A 6,860-nucleotide genomic window follows, 5' to 3' on the forward strand; every position below is an offset into this window, starting at 1 on the left:
GGGTCGCTTGCCCAGCTCTCGCCGAGACTCACTCGCTACAAACCTCAAACAAGATGCAATATAAATCTCAAATTTTACATCAAATTCTCTAAGAATTACATATCATACGCGAAGCGTCCACACTTTCGCTGTGCCACTCTGATCCTTGATACCAGCTATTATACAGGAGAAATTTCAAATCCAAACTGTACAAAATATAGTCCATCCAGTCACGTGAATAAGTATTACAAGTCCTTCCTTCGCCACGAGCCCTGTGGAGGGGAATAAAATAGTTTTGGGGTGAGCTAAAAGCTCAGTGAGTAACCAGCAAAATCAGTAAGCAAAGATATTTCAAGATAATGCACTCCAATGATGTCATGAATCAAGCATCAAATGTACGTTTATCGCTCTCGTGAGCCTGTGAAATCATTGCACTTAAACACCCAACGCTCGAATAGATTTCTTAATGTTAAACAATAAGGGGGAGCAACGTTGGTGCTCCAAATCATGTCATAAACAATAAACAGGAGTGGAGACGTTGGTGTTTAGCACAAGACTCCCCAAGAACTCATTTAAGCCAAATCATGTCATGAACTCGCATGCCGGCACACATGATATGCAAACGAGTAAATAATGCAAGAAACATTTCAAAAGTACTTTGGAAACAGTTTAGGGTCACTCACCTCCACGGCTCAGAAACCATCCATCATATATCATTACCTTGCCCGAGTCCAAGCCCTAAATGACAAACTCAAAGCAATCATACATTCTCAAAGTTCGGACAGCATTTCCCCATAAATTTTTCATTTCCAACCTACAATTAATTACCAATCACACATACGATTAATAAGTAATAAAACATATCGAATTAGGCCACAATATCCCTCAATAAAAGCTAATTAGAAGCTTAAGAGCCACCATTAGAAAAATCTCCAATTAAACCCTAGAAGCCGGAATTCATTCCCTCAAGCGTAAATTTGGGCAGCACGCCCTTTGTGTTTACCTAATTTCCAGCCATATATGGCTTCATTCTTTTCCTCAATCAAACCCAAGATTACACACAACACAAATTCATCTCAACAGCCGTTCAATAGGCTCAAGACACTACAAGGACAAAATTCAAGTTAACAACAATTGCGGAAATGAAGTTAATCAAAAGATAGATTTGATGGGTTTTTGCGAAAAGGACACAACCGATACTATGCTTATCGGATTGGGATGAAACTTATACCGTTTCGAAGATAAGACAAAGACCTACAACTTTGATGAGGCCACTCAGTCCAGTTCTCACCCTAACTAGGTCAAATTTACCAAAACAATTCCAGATTTTCCAGTTTAAAGTGTACTGTGGCAGTCATGACTTATTCAGTCATATCTCAACACCTACAACTCCAATTCAAGTGATTCCAAAGCCGTTTGAAAGATAAGACACAAGACTATAAGTCTTAAGAAGATATCAAAAACCAAATAAGTAGTATTCCTGGTCAAAACAACTAATTACAGAAGTTGTTTAGTATGTTCGGATAGAAACAGGGTAGCAGGGGTATTTCGGTCTTTTCATAGGCTACATTACTCCGATTGAGCTGAAATTTTGCAAGCAATTATAAAATATCATTTTCTACAACTTTCATGTTTTGGGATAAGGCTAATTCGGCCTCTAACATAGGCAAACAGAAACGGACAGAACTGAAAACAGGATTTCCTAAAATCTAGAATTTTCTCAAACCACCATAGAAATCACCAAATAGTCCACAAAACAACATCTAAAACAACATCTACAACAACTAAAAACCACTAATAAGCAATTAACTGAAGTAAAGAGGATGTTCTTGACAAAATACCTTAAAACCACAAGATAGGTAGGAGCTTAATGGTTCCTTCTCCAAAATAACTCCACCAAGACCTTGAAACACCCTTAGCAAGTCACCTTTGTGGACAAACTCAAGATTTAATCGGTTGGTTTGCAAGATCTAAGCAAGAAATGAAGAATAAAAGTTGAAGTTTCTTTCTTTTCTCTCCCTAAGGAGTTCAGACAAGAGAGCTTAGAATGAAGAAATAAATTGGCCAAAACTAGCTTTAAAAAGGTAAAATATCTTGGTCAAAAGTCCAAGAGTGAATAGGATGGTGACACTTGTCACCTTTTGGTTTAAAACTTATCTTTTTGTCTCTCCAATACTAATCCATATAGGTAACATCTAATTATCTCGTAGCACCTTGTAAAATAATATCATTTAATACGAAACTCCAACAAGTTGTCAAAAATATATCGCATTTACCGCACTAGTGAGTCCTACGTTGATAATACACTTCAAACTCAACGTGGACTAACTTGTATCAAGGAAATGATTTGAAAACTATATTACCTTATAAAAATGTATAAGAAATGAATATATTGAAGAAAGGCATAAAATTGTTGACAAGGAAACAAAATAATGTCTAGAAAATATACAAAAATTTTTGGGTTCTCACACTCATCCTTTCGGGGCGTCACAAACTCCCCTCCTTAAAAGAATGTCGTCCCCGACATTCCAACTTATACTAAACAAGTCATATCTTGCACTTACAACTTCATAATTCACAACTTACGCTCCCGAAGAACACTTAGACCTTTACACATTTCACATTAGAATCATTACACCGCTTGGCTCAAGTTCACTCCGTACAGAGACCACACGTCGCAGCTATAGGTTTTATCCCTTAATCGCTTAACTTTCAAATCAAATCAAATCCCACAGTCCGGCATCCTAAACTTTAGCCTAGGATACACTACAGAGATCGGAAGCCTAAGTTCTGATACCACCTGTGACGGCCCCACCTCCCCCTAGGGCAAACCAAAGGGTTCGGCGGGTCGCTTGCCCAGCTCTCGCCGAGACTCACTCGCTACAAACCTCAAACAAGATGCAATATAAATCTCAAATTTTACATCAAATTCTCTAAGAATTACATATCATACGCGAAGCGTCCACACTTTCGCTGTGCCACTCTGATCCTTGATACCAGCTATTATACAGGAGAAATTTCAAATCCAAACTGTACAAAATATAGTCCATCCAGTCACGTGAATAAGTATTACAAGTCCTTCCTTCGCCACGAGCCCTGTGGAGGGGAATAAAATAGTTTTGGGGTGAGCTAAAAGCTCAGTGAGTAACCAGCAAAATCAGTAAGCAAAGATATTTCAAGATAATGCACTCCAATGATGTCATGAATCAAGCATCAAATGTACGTTTATCGCTCTCGTGAGCCTGTGAAATCATTGCACTTAAACACCCAACGCTCGAATAGATTTCTTAATGTTAAACAATAAGGGGGAGCAACGTTGGTGCTCCAAATCATGTCATAAACAATAAACAGGAGTGGAGACGTTGGTGTTTAGCACAAGACTCCCCAAGAACTCATTTAAGCCAAATCATGTCATGAACTCGCATGCCGGCACACATGATATGCAAACGAGTAAATAATGCAAGAAACATTTCAAAAGTACTTTGGAAACAGTTTAGGGTCACTCACCTCCACGGCTCAGAAACCATCCATCATATATCATTACCTTGCCCGAGTCCAAGCCCTAAATGACAAACTCAAAGCAATCATACATTCTCAAAGTTCGGACAGCATTTCCCCATAAATTTTTCATTTCCAACCTACAATTAATTACCAATCACACATACGATTAATAAGTAATAAAACATATCGAATTAGGCCACAATATCCCTCAATAAAAGCTAATTAGAAGCTTAAGAGCCACCATTAGAAAAATCTCCAATTAAACCCTAGAAGCCGGAATTCATTCCCTCAAGCGTAAATTTGGGCAGCACGCCCTTTGTGTTTACCTAATTTCCAGCCATATATGGCTTCATTCTTTTCCTCAATCAAACCCAAGATTACACACAACACAAATTCATCTCAACAGCCGTTCAATAGGCTCAAGACACTACAAGGACAAAATTCAAGTTAACAACAATTGCGGAAATGAAGTTAATCAAAAGATAGATTTGATGGGTTTTTGCGAAAAGGACACAACCGATACTATGCTTATCGGATTGGGATGAAACTTATACCGTTTCGAAGATAAGACAAAGACCTACAACTTTGATGAGGCCACTCAGTCCAGTTCTCACCCTAACTAGGTCAAATTTACCAAAACAATTCCAGATTTTCCAGTTTAAAGTGTACTGTGGCAGTCATGACTTATTCAGTCATATCTCAACACCTACAACTCCAATTCAAGTGATTCCAAAGCCGTTTGAAAGATAAGACACAAGACTATAAGTCTTAAGAAGATATCAAAAACCAAATAAGTAGTATTCCTGGTCAAAACAACTAATTACAGAAGTTGTTTAGTATGTTCGGATAGAAACAGGGTAGCAGGGGTATTTCGGTCTTTTCATAGGCTACATTACTCCGATTGAGCTGAAATTTTGCAAGCAATTATAAAATATCATTTTCTACAACTTTCATGTTTTGGGATAAGGCTAATTCGGCCTCTAACATAGGCAAACAGAAACGGACAGAACTGAAAACAGGATTTCCTAAAATCTAGAATTTTCTCAAACCACCATAGAAATCACCAAATAGTCCACAAAACAACATCTAAAACAACATCTACAACAACTAAAAACCACTAATAAGCAATTAACTGAAGTAAAGAGGATGTTCTTGACAAAATACCTTAAAACCACAAGATAGGTAGGAGCTTAATGGTTCCTTCTCCAAAATAACTCCACCAAGACCTTGAAACACCCTTAGCAAGTCACCTTTGTGGACAAACTCAAGATTTAATCGGTTGGTTTGCAAGATCTAAGCAAGAAATGAAGAATAAAAGTTGAAGTTTCTTTCTTTTCTCTCCCTAAGGAGTTCAGACAAGAGAGCTTAGAATGAAGAAATAAATTGGCCAAAACTAGCTTTAAAAAGGTAAAATATCTTGGTCAAAAGTCCAAGAGTGAATAGGATGGTGACACTTGTCACCTTTTGGTTTAAAACTTATCTTTTTGTCTCTCCAATACTAATCCATATAGGTAACATCTAATTATCTCGTAGCACCTTGTAAAATAATATCATTTAATACGAAACTCCAACAAGTTGTCAAAAATATATCGCATTTACCGCACTAGTGAGTCCTACGTTGATAATACACTTCAAACTCAACGTGGACTAACTTGTATCAAGGAAATGATTTGAAAACTATATTACCTTATAAAAATGTATAAGAAATGAATATATTGAAGAAAGGCATAAAATTGTTGACAAGGAAACAAAATAATGTCTAGAAAATATACAAAAATTTTTGGGTTCTCACACTCATCCTTTCGGGGCGTCACAAACTCCCCTCCTTAAAAGAATGTCGTCCCCGACATTCCAACTTATACTAAACAAGTCATATCTTGCACTTACAACTTCATAATTCACAACTTACGCTCCCGAAGAACACTTAGACCTTTACACATTTCACATTAGAATCATTACACCGCTTGGCTCAAGTTCACTCCGTACAGAGACCACACGTCGCAGCTATAGGTTTTATCCCTTAATCGCTTAACTTTCAAATCAAATCAAATCCCACAGTCCGGCATCCTAAACTTTAGCCTAGGATACACTACAGAGATCGGAAGCCTAAGTTCTGATACCACCTGTGACGGCCCCACCTCCCCCTAGGGCAAACCAAAGGGTTCGGCGGGTCGCTTGCCCAGCTCTCGCCGAGACTCACTCGCTACAAACCTCAAACAAGATGCAATATAAATCTCAAATTTTACATCAAATTCTCTAAGAATTACATATCATACGCGAAGCGTCCACACTTTCGCTGTGCCACTCTGATCCTTGATACCAGCTATTATACAGGAGAAATTTCAAATCCAAACTGTACAAAATATAGTCCATCCAGTCACGTGAATAAGTATTACAAGTCCTTCCTTCGCCACGAGCCCTGTGGAGGGGAATAAAATAGTTTTGGGGTGAGCTAAAAGCTCAGTGAGTAACCAGCAAAATCAGTAAGCAAAGATATTTCAAGATAATGCACTCCAATGATGTCATGAATCAAGCATCAAATGTACGTTTATCGCTCTCGTGAGCCTGTGAAATCATTGCACTTAAACACCCAACGCTCGAATAGATTTCTTAATGTTAAACAATAAGGGGGAGCAACGTTGGTGCTCCAAATCATGTCATAAACAATAAACAGGAGTGGAGACGTTGGTGTTTAGCACAAGACTCCCCAAGAACTCATTTAAGCCAAATCATGTCATGAACTCGCATGCCGGCACACATGATATGCAAACGAGTAAATAATGCAAGAAACATTTCAAAAGTACTTTGGAAACAGTTTAGGGTCACTCACCTCCACGGCTCAGAAACCATCCATCATATATCATTACCTTGCCCGAGTCCAAGCCCTAAATGACAAACTCAAAGCAATCATACATTCTCAAAGTTCGGACAGCATTTCCCCATAAATTTTTCATTTCCAACCTACAATTAATTACCAATCACACATACGATTAATAAGTAATAAAACATATCGAATTAGGCCACAATATCCCTCAATAAAAGCTAATTAGAAGCTTAAGAGCCACCATTAGAAAAATCTCCAATTAAACCCTAGAAGCCGGAATTCATTCCCTCAAGCGTAAATTTGGGCAGCACGCCCTTTGTGTTTACCTAATTTCCAGCCATATATGGCTTCATTCTTTTCCTCAATCAAACCCAAGATTACACACAACACAAATTCATCTCAACAGCCGTTCAATAGGCTCAAGACACTACAAGGACAAAATTCAAGTTAACAACAATTGCGGAAATGAAGTTAATCAAAAGATAGATTTGATGGGTTTTTGCGAAAAGGACACAACCGATACTATGCTTATCGGATTGGGATGAAACTTATACCG

Source organism: Coffea arabica, chromosome 8e, assembly GCF_036785885.1.
Source record: "Coffea arabica cultivar ET-39 chromosome 8e, Coffea Arabica ET-39 HiFi, whole genome shotgun sequence".
Classification (NCBI taxonomy): domain Eukaryota; kingdom Viridiplantae; phylum Streptophyta; class Magnoliopsida; order Gentianales; family Rubiaceae; genus Coffea; species Coffea arabica.